General features: G+C 47.7%; 1 pseudogene; it reads left to right on the top strand.

Annotated features, from left to right (window-relative positions):
- Nucleotides 1-526: 526 nt before the first annotated feature.
- LOC122110577 lies at nucleotides 527-17458 on the top strand (annotated as a pseudogene).
- Nucleotides 17459-19436: the final 1978 nt, after the last annotated feature.

The following is a 19436-nucleotide window of genomic DNA, read 5'->3' as shown; positions in this document are numbered from 1 at the left end:
GAGTGTAAGTTGTACCTGAACAGGAAATCTGCTTGCCACAGTGTTGCACAGGATGTGACTCAGTCTCCCTTCCCTGTGGGGTGCAGAGTAGCCCTGTCACGCGGTACTCCCCCACGCACCCCTAGCTCATATGTTGTTCTCTGTGCTGGCCATATGGGAAAACTGTGGGTACTGACAGCAAGCTTGGCTATCTTGGGGCTGGGATTCCAGGGTGCCGGGGCCCAGGGTAGGCTGTGATGGGAATGCCCTGCCTCTACAGACACCATCTAAGATGAGGATGAGGTCCTCCTGGCCCTGGCTGAGCAGCTGGGATCCTGCCTGGTGCGGGGCCCAGAGAATGTGCACTGCCTGCTGGTGAGTGACATGGGGGTTCCCATCCCTAGGTCAAAGACAGGAGCCATGGAGACATGTTGGGAGTGGGGCGGGGTGCTTTCCAGGGGGATGACCTCAGGGCTGGAGGGTTGAGCAGAGCATCAGTGCCACCCCCCTTGCTCCGTCCCTGCAGCCCCCACTGGAATGGGGGGCCATGGTGGAGGAGACGGTGGTGCGGGACAAATTGGTGGAGTTTTTGTGGGCCATCTCCCATGAGCTTTCGCCCTCTGACCTCGAAGTCCACTTCATGCTGCTGGTGAAACAGCTGGTGGGGGGCAACTGGTTCACCTCCCGCACCTTTGCCTGCGGCCTCTTCTCCGTCTGCTGTGAAGGCAGGGCTCCGCCAGTGAGACCCAGGCTCCCCTGCCATCGCCTGCCCCACCACCCCTATCCTGTTCTCTCGGGACAGCTCACCTGCTTTGCCTCAGTGGCTGTCCCTTCCCCCCCACAATGGGTGCATGAATGCGCAGTAACCCCACCTGTTGCTCCCTTGAGCTGCCTTGGCTGAAGGCCCCCCTCTTCCTCTTCCTCCTATCCTGCGTGAAGCCTACTATGCCCTGGGCAACAAGCATGGCGCCCAAGGGTCCACCCCCTCTGATCTCTCCTGGCTCCGGGTTCCTCCTGCCCAGCGCCACTCTGGATCCCCACCCCAGGTACTTCTGGAAACTCTGCTCAGATGACACCCCCATGGTGTGGCGGGCCACAGTGTCCAAGCTGGGGGAGTTTGCCAAGGCCCTGGAGCTGAACAATGTCAAGAGTGAGATCATCCCCATGTTCTCCAACTTAGCCTCTGATTAGCGGTGGGTCCGTACCCCCCCCCCCAATTGGCCTCTCTCCCTTCTCCCCCCACTGGCCCTCATGTCTTATGCCCCTTGGGAACTCAGCACCCTTTCTGCTCCCCAGGACTCCGTGCGGCTGCTAGCGGTGGAGGCGTGTGTGAACATAGCCCAGCAACTGCCTCAGGAGGACCTGGAGGTCCTGGTGATGCTGAGGACAGGTCCTGGCGTGTCCGCTACATGGTGGCTGACAAGTTCACTGAGGTGTGTGTGTGGCCTGCAGGGCACAGGCAGGGCCAAGGCTGAAGGGAAGAGGGATGCGTGTCTCTCCTGCATGGGAGTGGGCAGCCTGACGTCTGTGGGCAGAGAAACCAGGGCTGGATCTTGTCAGGGTCAGGTTAGACTGGCTTGTGTGGAGCCCCGCTGGCGCCCACCCTTTTGGGGTGCACGTTCACACTGGGAAGCTGTCACTCACTCCACTTTGCACATGGCAGAGCCCAGAGAAGTTGGGAAAGGTGGGAAAGGCAAGCTCTCTGTCCTGGGCTCTGAGCGAGATTCTTGTCTTTCCCAGGAGTGGAAGGTGAAGACAGACAAGGAGCTGAGGTAGAAACAGGGTTGCCCACCAGCACACTATACCAGTTACACTGGTAAAAGAGCATGAGGACCTTGGAGGGCTACCCTTGTGTGTGCCCTTAGTGTGGACCCATCGGCTTTGGTGGTGGTCAGGAGCAAGCGTGGTCAGGAGCAAGCATAAGGCATCTCTGGCAACCAGTCTCAAGAAAACACAGAGTCACTAGCCATACCTTCGTCCAGACATGTGTTCATACTGGCAGAATGGGGCTGTGAACTGGGGCCTTGTGCTCGCTGGGCAGGTGCCCCCCTTCTTGAGGCACACCCTATCCTTTGGCTTTACTTTTCAGCTAGGATCTCAAGCTTTTGCCTGGGCTGACCTTGGACTCCAATTCTCCTAACTCTGCCTCCTGTATAGCTAGCTAGATTGTAGGTGTGAGCTGCTGTGCACAGCCCATTTTATATATGTGGGGGGTCCTCTCTCCAATCCCCCACACAATCCTTCTCCCCCCCACCAAAGTTGTAAAGTTCATTTTGCCACATAACGACTTGTACATCTCATTGTTTCAATGGATCCACCTGCATCCCTATTTAAACGATTAGTTTTTTTCCTTCCCCTACACAAATTATACCAACCTCAAATACAGGGAAAGCAGGGGTTATACCATGGGGGAGGGACATACAAAGCAACAAAGAAATAATCTTATAAATGTATCAGAAACAATCACCTGAAAGAAAAACAACATTTGAATACATATCTTAGGGATCATCTCCCTAACATCAACTTATCTGACCTTTTCTGCTTGACTCACACATATACTAGTTATTGCAAATTAGGGAAACCATGGGACCTGTGTTTCTTTGGGCCTGGCTTACTTCACTTAATATAATTTTTTCCAAGTCTTTCCATTTCCTAACAAATGGGGCAATGTCATTCTTTCTGATGAAGGTATAGAATTCCATTGTGTATATATACCACATTTTCTTGATCATTCATCTACTGAGGGGCATCTGGGTTGGTTCCGTATCTTAGCTGTGGTAAATAATGCTGCAATAAACATAGTTGTGCTGGTAGCTTTAGTGTGGCTTTGTTTGTGATCAAATGTGTGTAAATGCCCAAAAGTGGGATTGCTGGATCATAGGGGAGCTTTATGTGGAGTCTTTTGAGGAACCTCCATACTGCTTTCCAAAGTGGTTGAACAAGTTTACACACCCACCAACAATGCAGTAAGGTTCCCTTCTGTCCACATCCCCTCCAGCATCTGTTGTTATTAGAGTTCTTGATTTTTGCCATTCTAACTGGGGTGAGGTGGTATCTCAATGTTGTTTTGATTTGCATTTCTTTTATGGCTAGGGAGGCTGAGCATTTCTTCATGTGTCTATTGGCCATCCTTCTTTCCTCTTCAGAGAAGTTTCTCTTTAAGTCTTTAGCCCACTTATTTATTGGGCAGTTGTTTCTTTGAAGATTTGTTGTTGGTGGATTTAATTTTTTGAATTCCAGGTATATTTTAGATATGAGACCCTTGTCTGTTGTATAGCTAATGAAGATCTTCTCCCAATCTGTGGGCTTTCTATTGATCTTGCTAGCTATGTCCTTTGCCATGCAGAAGCTCTGCAACTTCATGCAATCCCATTTGTCCAACCTTTCTTTGATTTGTTGTGTTTCTGGATCTCTATTAAGAAAATTTCTGCCTGGGCCAAGAAGACCGAGGGTTTCTCCTACTCCATCCTGTAATGTTTTCAGAGTGTCTGCTTTGACTCCGAGGTCTTTGATCCATTTGGAGTTGATTCTGGTGCAGGGTGATATATAAGGATCTAGCTTTAGTTTTCTACAAGTAGTTAACCAATTTTGCCAGCACCATTTACTGAAGAGGCTGTCGTTCTTCCATTCTATTTTTTTAGCTCCCTTAACGACGATTAGATGGCTATAGGTCTGTAGGTTCATTTCTGGGTTTTCAATTCTATTCCATTGGTCCTGAGGTCTGTTCTTGTGCCAATACCAAGCTGTTTTGATTACTATGGCTTTGTAGTAGAGTTTGAAATTTGGTATTGATATTCCTTCAGCACTGTTCTTTCTGTTGAGGATTGTTTTTGCTATTTGGGGTCTTTTATTGTTCCATATGAATTTTTGGATTGCCTCTTCTATTTCCTTGAAGAATGAGGTTGGAATATTGATAGGTACCACATTGAATTTGTAGATAGCCTTGGGAAGTATTCCCATCTTCCAATCCAGGAGCATGGGATTTTTTTTGCCACTTTCTAAGTTCTGTTTTGATTTCCTTTTTCAAGGTTTTTTTTTTTTTTTGGTCCGGTCGTGAGGCCTGAACTCTGTGCCTGGGCACTGTCCCTCAGCTCTTCAGCTCAAGGCTAGTGCTCTACCATTTGAGCCACAGCGCCACTTCCAGCTTTTTTCTTTCTGCTTATGTGGTGCTGAGGAATCGAACCCAGGGCCTCGAGCATGCAAGGCAAGCGGTCTACCACTGAGCCACCTTCCCAGCCTCCTTTTTCAAGTTTTTAAAGTTTTCATCATAGAGGTCCTTCACTTCTTTGGTTAAGTTAATTCCTAGGTATTTTATTTTTTGTGGGGCTATTATGAATGGAGTCGCTTTCCTAATTTTAGCCACACTTTTCTCATTGTTAGCATACAGAAAAACCATTGATTTTTGAGGGTTAATTTTATACCCTGCTGCTTTGCCAAAGGTTTGAATCAGCTTGAGTAATTTGGAAGTGGAGTCTGTGGGATTCTTCAAATACAAGATCATGTCATCTGCAAAGAGGGAGAGTTTTATTTCTTCTTTCCCTATTTGGATCCCCTTTATGTTTGCATCTTGTCTTATTGCTGAAGCTAGGCATTCTAATACTAGATTGAAGAGCAGTGGAGAGAGTGGACATTCTTGTCTCGTTCCTGAGTTTAGAGGAAATGGCTTTAGTTTTTCACCATTAAGTACAATGCTGGCTGTAGGTTTGTCATATACAGCCTTTATTGTATTGAGGAAGGTTCCATGGATTCCTAATTTTTCCAGAACCTTTATCATAAAGTGGTGTTGGATCTTGTCAAATGCTTTTTCTGCATCTATTGAGAAAACCATGTGGTTCTTATCCTTGCTCTTGTTGATGTGATGAATTATATTAATTGATTTGTGTATATTGAACCAGCTTTGCATCCCTGAAATGAATCCTGTTTGATCATGGTGTATGATTTTTTGGATGAATTGTGGAGGTTGATTGGCCAAACTTTTGTTGAGAAGTTTTGCATCAATGTTCATCAAAGAAATGGGTCTATAGTTCTCTGGTTTTGGGATGAGGGTTATGATGGCTTCATAGAATGAGTTCAGTAGTGAACTTTCTCTTTCAATTTCATTGAAGAGTTGGAGGAGTATTGGTGTGAGTTCTGCTTTGAAGGCCTTGTAGAATTCCACTGTGAAACCATCTGGTCCTGGACTTTTCTTAGATGGGAGGACTCATTGCTGTTTCTATTTCAATACTTGATATGGCCTTGTTAAGATGGTTTAACTCATGTTGGTTTAGTTTCGGCAGGACATTTTCTTTAGTACAGTGAGTGCTTGCTGTTCTCTCATTCCCTCCAAGCCCCTCCCTCCCGACTCCACCCATGAGTTGTGCAGTTCACTTTCATCAATGTCCAGTGAGCTCCATGGATGCACTTTTTTTTTTCCATCCTTTTTCCCTCCTTGGACCCTCCCAAAGATAACATGAGAACAGACTGTTTATCAGATAAAGAACACAGAAAAATCAAAAGTTAAAACCAAAACATATATATGTATTTTGTTTCCACATCTTGGGGTTTCAGTATGTGTAATATTTTATAAGAATATAAAGAGACGCTTAGGCATTGGGCCTTTGTGATTCTCTCCTAAGACTATTCTCCTTTGGTCTCACTGTGTGTGAGTCTCTGGAATCCTGTGGCATTTGTCATATCCCAGTGCATTTTAGTTTTTTCTTTTCTTTTTTTTTCTTTTTGGGTCCGGTCGTGGGGCCTGAACTCTGGGCCTGGGCGCTATCCCTCAGCTCTTCAGCTCCAGGCTAGTGCTCTACCACTTGAGCCACAGTGCCACTTCCGGCTTTTTTCTTTTTGCTTATGTTGTGCTGAGGAATCAAACCCAGGGCCTCATGCATGCAAGGCAAGTGCTCTACTACTAAGCCACGTTCCCAGCCCCCCAGTGCATTTTAGATCTAACTTCCTTATATCAGAGAGAACATGCACCGTTAATCTCCAATCTTGACTTACCTCACTTCACATGATTTGTTCTAGTTCCGTCCATTTTCCTGCAAATGACATTATTTTATTCTTTCTAATGGCTGTGTAAAGTTCCATTGTCCACATCTTGTGGATCTACTCATCTACTGTGGGACATCTGGGCTGTTTCCATATCTTGGCTATTGTGAGTAGTGTGGCAGTGAACATGGGTGTGCAGATGTCCTTGTCATGACATTCAGCGTAGATGCCCAGGAGTGGGTGGTAGGGAAGGTCTGTGTTTAGTATTTGGAGGAACCTGCAGACTGCTGTGCTGAGTGGCTGCACTAGTTCACATTCCCACCAGCTGCACAGCAGAGTTCCTTTTCTCCACTTCCCCATCAGCATTTGTTCAAATTCACAATGTTGGCCAATCTAACTGGATTAAGATGGAATCTCAGGGTTGTCGTGATTTGTACTTCCTTCAGGCCCAGGGATGATGAGCATATCCTCTTCTGTTTCTTTGCCATTCTTTCCTCTTCTGAGAAGTCTCTCCTTAGCTCCCCTGCCCATTTAGTGACTCAGCACACTATATTTTAGTGTAAATGTAAAAGTGGGAGACTCTGCATTGCTGGCATGATTTAGGATCCAGTCACAGAAAGCCCCACTTGGGATGATGTGAACTAAGGTCTGTGGTTTCTGCGCACACTGCTGGGGACGAGGCTAGGCTCTGGGGAGAGCAGCCTGCCTAGTCTTCATACCTCTGCATTGCTTCTGCCTGGATTTTGGCCTCAATAGGTGAGAGTGGCTGCCAGACCCCCTTTTGCTCCAAACACCCCGCCTCTCCCTGGTTCTGGGTTTACAGTTCCAGGAAGCAGTGGGGCCTGAGATCACCAAGACAGACCTGGTGCCTGCCTTCCAGAACCTGATGACGGACTGCGAGGCCGAGGTGAGGGCCGTGGCCTCCCACAAGGTGAGAGGTGGGTGCCTGTGACCAATGCTTGAGGAGAGGGTCTCAGGGTGGAGGTGCAGCAGGCTCCATCTCATTCCCTACCCTGGCCTGCAGAGTTCTGCCAGAACCTCTCCGCAGATTGTGTGGAGAATGTCATCATGACCCAGATCCTGCCATGGATCAAGGTAACTGGTTTGGCGGAGGGAGTCAGCTGGGCATGAAAGAGGGCACAGAACCGGCTGTGGAAATGCCCCAGGCACCTGGGTCACAGGTTGCGGCCAAGCAGATGGAGGCATGGACCCTGCAGCCCATCCCCATACCCCCTGCCAATCACATGCAGAGAAGGCTGAAGCAGGTCCCCTGGAGCCTCTCTCCCTTCTCCTTCCCAGGAACTGGTGTCAGATTCCAACCAGCAAGTGAAGTCCACCTTGGCCTTCATCATCATGGACCTCTCTCCCATCCTGGGCAAAGACAACACCATGGAGCACTTTCTGCCCCTCTTCCTGGCCCAGCTGAAGGACGAGGTGAATCTCCCCTCCTCCAGTCTCCCACCCAGGTTATCAATTGCCATCCCGGAGTCCATTCGGTATCCCCAGGGTCAGGTTGCAGCTGGGACAGTGGCCCTGGAGAGATGGCACATCTGTAGTGTGTTGCTGTGGGGTGGCACTCCCCTCCCCCCATTCTGGGCCACCTTGGGCCAGGCATCACTGGAGCCCCATCCTCTGCAGTGCCTGGAGGTGCAGCTGAACATCATCTCCAACCTGGACTGCGTGAACGAGGTGATCAGCATCTGGCTGCTGTCCTAGTCGCTGCTGCCCACCATCATGGAGCTAGCCAAGGACGCCCGTGGCGGGTGCGGCTGGCCATCATCGAGTACATGCCCCTGCTGGCTGTGCAGCTGGTGCATGATCCAGGGCATGCCGGGTAGGGCGGGGAGGGGAGAGGAGGCAGGCCGGCCTCCCTGACCCTTGGAGCCCTCACCACCTCTCTCCTCTGGCAGGAGTGGAATTCTTTGATGAGAAACTCACCTCCTTGTGCATGGCATGGCTTGGTGGACCATGGTGGGTCCTGCCAGAAGGAGCTGGCAGCCAGTGGGTGGGGCCACACCGCTGTTCTGTCTGTGCCCTGCCCCCACTGTTGGAACCCTGGGGAAGGCTGGTGCTGAGCCATAACCCATCTTAAAACTCCCCCATGGCCTTCCTGTTCCCCTTGCAGTCTATGCCATCTGTGAGGCAGCCACCAGCAACCTCAAGAAGCTGATGGAGAAGTTTCGGAAGGAGTGGGCACATGCCACCATGATCCCCAAAGTGCTTGCTATGTCCGGACACCCCAACTACCTTCACTGCATGGTCACCCTCTTCTGCATAAACGTGAGTGTGGCCTGCACCACACCTGCACCTAGGTGCCAGCTTGCCAGGGGAGGGGCACGCATGGCCCCACCATGATACCAGGCTTGGGAGTGGAGAGGCTGGTGGCCAGGGCCAGCAGTACACATCTGGAGCCGGGCGGGATCTAGGCCTCCGGCACCCTTGGCCTGGGTGTGGGTGAACTGGTGTGAGACACACCATTGGCTGCTTGTTCAGAGTTGAGCTCATTGTAAATCATAGTCCCGGGGAGGTGGTGTCAGTTGTGCGCGCCATTTGGGTGCCAGTGAGGGTTGGTGTAGCCTCGCCACCCGGGCCCATGTGGCAGGCACTGACTGTACTGATCAAGTGCCCGTGCTTGGACAGCTTCTGTCGGAGGTGTGCGGGCAGGACATCACCACCAAGCACATGCTGCCCAGAGTTGTGTGCATGGCAGGGGACCCCGACGCCAACGTCCATTTCAATGTGGCCAAGTCCCTGCAGAAGATCGGGCCCATCCTTGACAACAGGTGAGCTGGGACTCGCTGTTCTTATGCTCCTCTCCAGCTACACTGTTTCTTCCTTTGTGGTGATACTGAGGGTTGACCTCGCTAGGACAAGGAGCTGGACAAGGACCTGGGCTGCCTGTTGAGGCCCTACTCTTCACATCCTCCTACTATTCACATCCTCCTACTGTTCAAGTCCTCTTACTGTTCACTGAGCCACACCCCAGCCCTGGGAAAATCATCCATGTTTTTTGATGAGCACTTAGCATTGTCTCAAAACCTGGGTTTCCCACTGGGTACCACAAGCATCTCCAAGCCCCCTGTGGTAGAAGACATCAGTGTGAGTCTCCTTTACAGCTTTATATCTTTTTTTTTTTTTTTGATTACCCATGTGGATTGAATTCTGGTCCTGGTTGCTGTTCCTCAGCTCTTTAGCTGAGGGCAAGCACTCTACCACCTGAGCCACAGTGTCACTTCTGGTTTTCTGGTGGTTTATTGGTGATAAGAGTCTCATGGACTTTCCTGCCCTGGCTGGCTTTGAACCATGATCCTCAGATCTCAGCCTTCTGAGTAGCTAAGATGACAGGAGTGAGCCACCGGCACGTGGCTAGGTTTGTGTCTTTTAAAGTTTGGATTCTACCTGAGAAAAACATATTTACGTTTCTTGTCTGGCTTGTTTTCCTTCTCAAGATATATGATGAATTCCAGTTCCATCTATTTTCCTGCAGGTGCCAGGCTTTGTTCTTCATGGAAAGTTGTTTTTTAGCAGAACAGACAAATATACAAGATAGAAAGGAGTAGACAGCAATAGATAGTATATTAAAAATTTGGAGCTGTTTGGTGGTGGGGAACTGATATACAACATAAAGGTGACAGTATTGTCCGTATCTGTAAACACCTGCCCGAAGTGTAAAGCAGTGACCCACTTCTGCCCTGTGCCTGTCAGCCAGGAGGGAGAGCTGGCCCGGCCCAGTTATAAACCAACACTGCATAGAGATGACACTTCACCAGCCAAGACTGAAAACTGAAAGTTCTGGGTGGAAAACTGTCCCAAGAAAACGGGAATTGACCTGAAAGGGAGCCCCAGTTGCTTGTCCCACGAGAGCAGGGGAGACATCAAACACAAGTTAGGTTGATGAGATAAAGACCGTCACCTTCTGCTGACTGACAGCGAGCCAGGGCACAGATGTCTACTGCTGCCCCGGTTTCATGAACTAGTACTACTGGATGCCATGGACTCATAAGCCCAGGCCAAGTTAGAATGTTGGCTTAAGACCCCTGTCATCAAGTGATAGGCTATCGAGCCCAAAGTCAGCCATAAGACTTAAGGATCAAATGAAGGAACAAGTTTACAATTTTAAGAATCAAAACCATAGCACAACTTTCTAGAAACTCTGGGATGCAGCAAAAGCTTCTCAGGGAATTTACAACTGTGCGGGCCTGGCATGAAAACAGTCAGGTGTCTCAAATGCAATCAACGATGAAGCACAGTCTAAAAGCAAACCCAGAACAGTGGATAGAAAGATAATCATAAGGATTGGGAAGGTGGCTCAGTGGTAGAGCACTTGCCTTGTATGCTTGAGGTCCTGGCTTCAATTCCTCAGCACCACATAAGCAGGAAAAAAAAGCCGGAAGTGGCCCAGTAGCTCAAGTGGTAGAGTGCTAACCTTGAGCTGAAGAGCTGAGGGACAGTATCCAGACCCAGAGTACAGGCCCCATGACTGGACCCCTACCCGCCCCCCAGAAAAGAAAGATAATTATAAAAATCAGCAAAGAGCCAGCCAGGCACTGATGGCAGCTCACCACTAATCAGAGCTACTCCAGAAGCTCAGACCTTAAGATTGTGGTTCAAAGGCAGCAGAAATGTCCATAAGGCTTATTATCAATAAACTATCCCCAGAATGTACAAAGCAGAGCTGTGGCTCAAGTGGGAGCGCACTAGCCTGGAGCTAAAGAAGCTTAGCAACAGTGCCCAGGCCCTGAGTCTAAGCCCTATGACAGGCATACAGATACACACACACACACACACACACACACACACACGTACACACACACACACACACACACACAGACACACACACACACAAATCAGGGTAAAAATGAAAAAATGGAGATTAAAAGAACAATGTAAAAAAAAATCAGTGAAAGAAGCTGGCGCTGGTGTCTCACGCCTGTAATCCTAGCTACTCAGGAGGCTGAGATCTGAGAATCATGGTTCAAAGCCAGCCCAGGCAGGAAAGTCCATGAGACTCACTTCCAATAAACCACCAGAAAACTGGAAGTGGTGACTGTGGCTCAAGTGATAGAGTATTCACCTTGAGCTGAAGAGCTGAGGGACAGTGCTCAGGCCCAGAGTTCAAGCCTCAGGACTGACAAAAAAAATTAGGGAAGGTAAGAACTTTCCTTGGGAAGATAACTAGGACTGACAAGCCTTAATCCAAGAACAGTGAAGACATCAACTTAGAAAACTAGAATATCATAACAGTTTAAATTCCAGTTCTCACTGGGAAGTATATTAGAAACTCAATCCAACACATTAAAAAAATACAAGAAATGGATTCACTTCTTTGCATGTTGGACCCATCAGGTTTTATCCAAGATGATTTTCGTCACCTAACTATATCTGTAATCAAGCAGTAAATAGATTCACTGAAGGTTCCACCAGGTGTTCAGACAGGTTAAAAAACTGGGAAAGGAAGAATGCTACCAAACTCCCTCTCATACCAAAATGAGAACAGACTAGAGACAAGATTAGACACCTATTTCCTTGACGAGCACAGATGTAAAACATTTCATAACATACCTGCAAGTAATTTCAACAATGCATTGAAAGATCATACACCATGCCCACATTACATTCCACCAAAAATTGCAAGTGTGGCTCAACCAGTCCTGGACAATTTGAAGAGTAAGTCCCTGGACACCTGTGGCTTGCACCTGTCATCCTAGCTACTGAGGCTGAGATCTGAGGATCACAGTTCAAAGCCAGCCTGGGCAGAAAAGTCCAGGAGACTCTTCAATTCCCTACCAGAAAACTAAAAGTGGCACTGAGCTCAAAGTGTTAGAGCCCTAGCTATGAGTAAAAGAGCTCAGGGACATCACCAAGGCTCTGAGTTCAAGCTCCACCACTGATTTCCCACTGCCGCCCTCTGCCCCGCAAAAGTCATTACACCAAGGATCCACCTGCTTTAAAGATTTCTCCGCCAAGGCACTATCACCTGTAAGAAGAAGTGAGTAGTTAGGGATTTTAATGAAGTAGAATCAGTGGGAAAGTAGATACAGTCTGGTAGGGACCTGACAAGGCAAGGTGTCTGCAGTGTGCAATAGTGGCCACCATCATGCCAGGACTCAGGTGTGACCCAGGAACAGAAGTCAGATGGCGCCTGTGCTAGGCATCAGTCAATGGTTACTCCCAGATCTGACCTGGCATGAGCGCTTCTCCCCAAAACCTCCCCAGGACTTTCTTGGCTCTTCCGGATTTCCTGTTTTGATCACCATGGGGACCACAGTGTGGCTTGCTCTACCAGCAGGAGGTGCACAAGGTGTGAGGCTGGAGCCCCTAAACTTGGGATGCAGGGTGTGGGGGGGCAGGGGTAGCTGACCTCCCAGCCCATTCACAGGCTGAGTCGCACCTTTGTGTCACAACCCATTTTTCCTGGAAGGATTTGTCAGGAGCTTCAAGTCATCCCCAGGAGTGAGAGGTGAGAGTGTCCCATCCCTCCTTAATATTGAGCATAGTCACCAGGTGCTGCTGTGAATGAAGCCAAGTCAGGAGCTGGCTGTGAGCTCTGGGGGGCAGGTGTGCAGCGGGGGAGCTGGAGTCGGGGGGTCTGGCCACGGAGTGGAAAGGACACAGGGAACAGGAAAGGGATTGTACAAGATGGTGGCCCAGAACTGAGGGTGCTCAGGAAGAAAGGAGGAGAGAGAGATGGAGAGAGACGTCCTGAATGTGCGAACTCTCCAGAAGTAACGAGTCCAGGCAGGCCTGCATGTCAGGGTGACAATGGGAGGCTGTGCTTCCAGTGGTCTGCAGGGGTGCATGGGGTGCAGAACCTAACCTTGAGCTGAAGAGGTGAGGGAGAGACAGAGCCTAGGCCCAGAGGTCAAGACCCATGGCTGAGCAAAGAAAAACAAAAAAAGAGGAAAAGCTCGTGGAGCATTGCTGAGTGCTATGGGGGAGGGGAAGCGTGGGGCGTGGGTTGTCTTAGATTTGGATCACCCTCAAGACAGAGAGTCAGGCGGGTGGAGGGTGGGGTGCTCCTGGGGAGCAGGTGCTGAGAGGGGGTGGAGTAGGGGCAGGGAATGCATGCGTCCCCTTAGAAGGCAGGGAGCTGGTGGAGGAGGCGCGCTGCCCCTAGGTCAGGAGGATAAGTCCATATCCACACTCTCCAAGGTGACATAGACAGGGAGGACCTCTGGGGACGGGAACACCAGGGGTCAGGAGAGGACCAGGTGTGGGTGAGGTTAATGATGATATCAGACAGCTCCCCATGGAGACCAGAGCACTCGTGTGCTGGGTGCAATGACTTTGGGCTGGATTAAGGGTGTGGGGCATGGAGAGAATCTGGCTGAAGCAAGTGTGGGGGGAGGGAGTGCAGGGACGGCAGGGCCTGTGATTCAAGCCTTTCTGCGGTGGGGTGGCTGTGGGAACTTCAGGATCAGGAGGAGGCACCTGGCTCAGAGACCACAGTCCATTCAACACCCGGCATAGTTCCTGGATGGCTCCTGGAGGCAGGCCTGCCATCTGCTTGCTTTCCTTTTCTGTGCTGTTCCCAGGACTTGAACTCAGGGCCTGGGGCCTGTCCCTGAGCTTTTGAGCTCAGGGTCTGGTGACTGTCCCCGGGACATCAGTGCTACTTCTGGCTTGCTGTCACCCTGCAATTCATTCTGGAGAAGAAAAGGGTGGAGGTGGAGAGCCCTGGACTGGAGGGCCCTGCCTGTCATTCAGCACAGCAGCCCTGACCTGCACCCCAGAGGCTGTGGTGAAGCGACCTCATAACAAGGGACATGAGGAGCACTGCAGGAAATGTCACAATAGCCAAGCAAGGGACTTTCTCAAGGAGCCTTCGTGTTTTAAAAACAACTTTACATTAAAAAATGTGCTTTTCAAAGTACACTTAAGGTCCTTGTTGAATTAGCAGTGAGTCTAGAGATATGTAACATAGACCACCAAGGAAAAGAAAGAGTTGTGAAAATAAATTATGTGGAAGAAATAAGCACAGACAAGACTAAGGGAGTAACTGTCAGGAAAGAGCCTTGATGTTTGTGGTCAGAGCTATACCAGCAGGACTCCCTTCCTTCCTTCCTTCCTTCCTTCCTTCCTTCCTTCCTTCCTTCCTTCCTTCCTTCCTTCCTTCCTTCCTTCCTTCCTTCCTTCCTTCCTTCCTTCTTTCTTTCCTTGTTTCCTTCATCTTTGCTGGCTTGCCATCTCTCTTCTCTGTCTGTCTCTATCTGTCTGTATGTCTGTATCCATCATTCTCTCTTTCCTTCTTTGTGCCAGTCTTGGGGCTTGAACTCTGGGCCTCCATTCTATTCCTGGGACGATTTTGCTCAAGGCTAGCACTCTACCACTTCAGCCTCAGCCCCACCTCCATCTTTTTTTTAATTTGTTTATTGGAGATGAGAGTTTCGGAGAGTTTTCTGCCTAGACTGGTTTGAACTGTGATCCTTAGATCCCGCCTCCTCAGAAACTCAGAACACAGGCATCAGCCACCACCATCCAGCTGCTATTGTCTTTCCAACTACTTTCCTCTCCAGAACAGAAAGGGCTTTAAGAATGATTTGCTTCAATGCATAGTGAACTATTAAAGACAGAAGGAACAAAAAAAAAAAAAATCAAAGATTCAAAATGGAATTAGGAAAACATGTTAGGTGAGTTTAACCAGATTATCTTGAACTTGACACAACCACCACTTAATGGAGTAGATTCTCTGCAGGAAGTTGACATGATCTAATAAGCATTATTTCAAAATCTAACATTTTCACTTTCATATAATTTTGTGGGCCAGCACAATAGAGACAGATGAACACACACACAGATATATAGCACACAAAAGTGCATGTGTGGACATGTGTGCACACCTCTATCAGCAGATGACTTTTATCTAGGTGTGGAAATTGTTGAATGGCCAAGCAAAGTTCAGCAGAGATGCAAGCTTGGTGGGCCTCAGGGGAGGACCACTTTCTTCTTCTTTGTGCAGGTGAAGAGGAGGTTGCAGGAAGTGGAGTGTCTGCTCATGAGAAGGAAAGGGCTGAAGGCTGGGAAACAGCCCATAGCAAACACCCCTATATGGTCAACACAGGGCTAGGGTTGTAAATCACAAAGCAAATCTGATAGATGCAGGACATGGTGTAAAAGGAGACAAAGGTAATCACCAGGAGGAGGATGCTTATGGAAGCTTTGGACTCAAGAGAGGCTCTGGTGGAGACACTGTTCCTCTGGTGGAGACACTGGTCCTCTGGATGTGTCTCATTCTCTGTGTCTGTACAGAACGAAGAGCGTGGAGGTGCTGTCCCAGAGCATGAACCTCAGACACAAAACATCAGGCACCGAGAGCATGGCCACATACAGCACATCAGCAGCAGGGTAGTGAAGCATGGAAGAACAGTATTCATTAACATTTAAGCTCGTCATGTTGTAGTGTATTTTGGTTCCGGTCCTGTACACGAGAAAAACAATGCTCACCAAGAGGAAGACCCCCAGCTGAGACAGACATTCGAGACAATGTGCTTGTGGGCTCTCCCCCTCAGCCCTGCCCACTTGGAGTCCCCCTGGCTGATGCTGACAGCAAGGAAGATGCTCAGGGAGCAAGTGCTACCGATCAACACCCCCCTGCTCACTCGGTAAAGATAGAAGAACATTTTGCACCCTACAACATTGAAGAAATTTCTCCAGCCCCAAACCAGCATGGTTTGGGGAACACCCCTACACAGAAGACTTAGGAAGTTGGCCACAATTAAGTGCCTAAGAATCAAGTCTTGGCTCTCATCCTGTTCCCCATGCAGGAAAGGAATAGACAATTGGAGAGAAGATACAAATTACCCAAAAACCCAACCACAGTCTGGGCTAAGAGGATCACCCCCATAGACACATGGGCATCTTCCATCATGTCTGTTCCTTGAGTCTCATTCAGAGGCTCTGGCTTGGGAAACTGAGGCCTGCATGATGCCAAGGGAACTCAACATTCTCCATCCAGCATTCAGACTACCGGAAATACTCTCCTACAGTCTCTCATGTGTCAGGAAAAATCCAGTTCTATTCATCCATTGGGAAGAGGAAGATGGCATGTTCAGGGAAATGGGTGAACCTGGAGAAATGGCATTATGGGAAGGTGGGTCAGGTTCTGAGATGAAGGCGGCTCCATTTCTCCTCTGTAGAATCAGATCTAAACAAGCGAGGCCCTAGTGGCTCAAGACTGTAATCCTAGCTAATCAGGGGCTGAGACTTTGGATTCCTAATACAAAGCCAGCCCAGAGAAGGAAAGTCTGTGAGACTCTTCTCTACAGTTAAGCACCAGCAAACCGGAAGTAGACCTGTGGCTCAAAGTGGTAGAGGCCTAGCCTTGAGCAAAAAGGGCTGAAGGAACATGGGCAAGCCCTGAGTTCAAGCTCTTTGACTGACTAAAGAAAAAAATATGAGGGGCTGAGCAGGTGGCTCAGTGGTAGAGCACTTTCCTTGCATGCATGAGGCCCTGGATTTGATTCCTCAGCACCACATAAGCAGAAAAAAAAGCCAGAAGTGGAGCTGTTGCTCTAGTGGTAGAGCACTAGCCTTGAGCTGAAGAGCTGAGGGACAGCGCCCAGGCCCATAGTTCAGGCCCATGTATGGATCCCCACCCCCCAAAAAAGAAAAAAATTTGAAACATGCATGACATGATCCATGACTATCTACCTTGTAGGGACAGAAACTTGTTAGTAATCTGTGATAGTACTAAAAAGCTAAAGTTATAAAATGTATGTGCCAAAAGCCCTAATTGACAGTAACTTTTGAGCTAACAGCAGCTACATAAAGCTTATCTGCTCAAGAAAAAAGTTTGTAAACCTGAGAGTGTGTTTCTATTAACATCTGTCTAAAGGCCTGCACAGGTGTCTTAGGCATTGTTAGGGTCACTAGAGGTCACATTCCTAAAGATGCTTTTACAAAACAGAGTGCTCAACAAGCTACACTGCTGTAGCCGGAGAAAAAGTCTGTGCATTTGTCAAAAGTTAAAATATTGTTCTTAATGACATCGAACCCTGGTAACTTCTTTGTAAAATAGACTAAGGTTATAGATTCCTGGCTAGGTAGGATCAATACCCCTGAGTCAGCTTGAAGAAGTTACAGAAGATGAATCTTCACCCATCATCCCCTTTTTAGAACAAGGGACCAGAGTCATAAAAAAATGTGGCAAAATAGACAGAAGCAAAAGGCATGGAAAATAGTAGTACAGGCCTGAGCCTTCTATATCTGCCTAGAAAATCATCCCTATTAAAAGAACTATCTAGTTAAAAAGGTTGTCATCATGGTAATTTGTCCTGGGCTATTGTCAAAATAGTCTTAAAAACTAGTAGGGCCACAGCCTGCCAAGCCTATGTATTACTTGTATCCTTAACCAGTCTGTGTAGAAATTTACAGCCCAGCACGAGATGTGACAGTCGCTTGGAGCCACTGAGAGACCATGCTGCTGCTGCTGCTACAGCCTGACAGTCACCTGGATGAAATCTACATTGCTAACCTGACCACCTCCACCCTGGAAAAAATAGACTAAACTCCTGCCTGATTCCATTTTTTGAATGGCTTTGCTTTGTCCATGTTACCATATACCTACTCTAATTTTATTGTGGCTACTCCTCTTGCCGGGGAGACTAGCAAACATTGTATTGCTCCTTCCCTAACGGCTTTGCCACTATGGGACTTCCTAAACATATTAAAACTGATAATGGTCCGGGATTTGTCAGACAAGCTTTTCAAACTTTTTGTAAATCTTACCAAATTTTTCACTCTACAGATATTCCCTATATTCCTCAAGAAAAAGAAATTGTTAAACAAGCCAATGGCTGTAAAAACACCAAATTTTTAAATTAAAATGTGGGGAATTATACCCCTTCTCTCCTGTTAATATTCTTCTCATGCTTTATTTGTACTAGATTTTTTTTATTTTTTTATTTTTTTTATTTTTTTATTTTATTTTATTTTATTTTTTTATTGTAAAGCTACTATACAGAGGGTTACAGTTACATGAGTGAGGTTATGAGTACACTTCCTCTTGAACATTGTTACCCCCTCCATTGTTTTCCCCCTACCATCCCCTCCCTCCCTCCCTTCCCCGAGGTTCTTTTTTTTTTTTTTTTTTGATTGTGATTAAATGATTACATAATTTCAAAGTCACAAGTTCATTCTAACTTCCCTGGAGCAAATTGTCTACCACAGTCTGTAATATATAACAGTGTTCACATGTTATATACCATATTTGTGATCAGCAGCATGAGGATATTTAGTAGTGGTTCAACCAGATGAGCGGGAGTTCTTTGTTTCTTAAGTCCTGTTAGTTTTGTCGTATCACTAACCTTTTGGATTTAGCATCCACTTATGAGGGAGACCATGTACCGTTTGTCTCTTCGTTCTTGGCTTACCTCGCTCAACATGATTCCTTCTAGCTCCATCCATTTCCCTGCAAATGCCATTATTTTGTCATTTCTAATGGCTGCATAATATTCCATTGTGTATAGATACCACAATTTTTGGATCCATTCATCTGTGGTGGGGCACCTAGGTTGTTTCCATATCCTAGCTATTGCGAACAGTGCTGCAATAAACATGGAGGTGCACGTGTCCTTGTATATTGGTTCCTGTTGTTCAGGGTAGATGCCTAGAAGTGGTATGACTGGGTCGTAAGGGAGGTCAATCTTTAGCTTTCTAAGGACCCTCCAGACTGCTTTCCAAAGTGGTTGTATAAGTGTACATTCCCACCAGCAGTGTAATAGGGTTCCTCTTTCTCCACATCCCCTCCAGCATTTGTCGTTGGCTGATTTGTGGATGTGGGACATTCTGACTGGGGTAAGGTGGTATCTCAGGGTTGTCTTTATTTGCATTTCCTTCACCACCAGGGATGATGAACATTTCCTCATGTGTTTCTTTGCCATTTTTATTTCTTCATTTGAGAAGTCCCTCTTTAGTTCCCTTGCCCAATTAGTAATTGGTTTGTTAGGTTTGGGAGGGATTAGTTTCTTGAGTTCCCTGTATATACAGGATGTTAACCCCTTGTCTGATATATTGCTGGTAAATATTTTTTCCCAATTAGTTGGTTGTCTTTCTAGCTTAGTTGCGATAGATTTAGCTGTGCAGAAGCTTTTTATTTTAAGGTAGTCCCATTTGTCGAGTCTCTCTCCAACTTGTTGTGACCCTGGGACTCTGTTCAGGAAGTTCCTTCCTGTGCCTATTAGTTCAAGTGTCTCTCCTACTCTGTCCTGGAGTAGTTTCAGAGATTCAGGTTTAATGTTAAGGTCTTTAATCCATTTTGAGTTGATGTTGGTGCATGGTGATAGGCTGGGGTCCACTTTTAGTTTTCTGCATGTGGCTGCCCAGTTTTCCCAGCACCAGCGGTTGAAGAGGCTGTGTTTCTTCCATTGTATGTCTTTGGCTCCTTTGTCGAATATCAGCTGGCTGTAGGCCTGTGGATTTATATCTGGATCTTCTATTCTGTTCCATTGGTCTTCGGGTCTGTTTTTGTGCCAGTACCATGCTGT

The sequence above is a fragment of the Dipodomys spectabilis genome, unplaced genomic scaffold (genome assembly GCF_019054845.1).
Source record: "Dipodomys spectabilis isolate Male_0828 unplaced genomic scaffold, ASM1905484v1 ptg000080l, whole genome shotgun sequence".
NCBI lineage: Eukaryota > Metazoa > Chordata > Mammalia > Rodentia > Heteromyidae > Dipodomys > Dipodomys spectabilis.
Note: the sequence above shows the minus strand (reverse complement) of the source record. Positions and strands in the feature narration are given on the sequence as shown.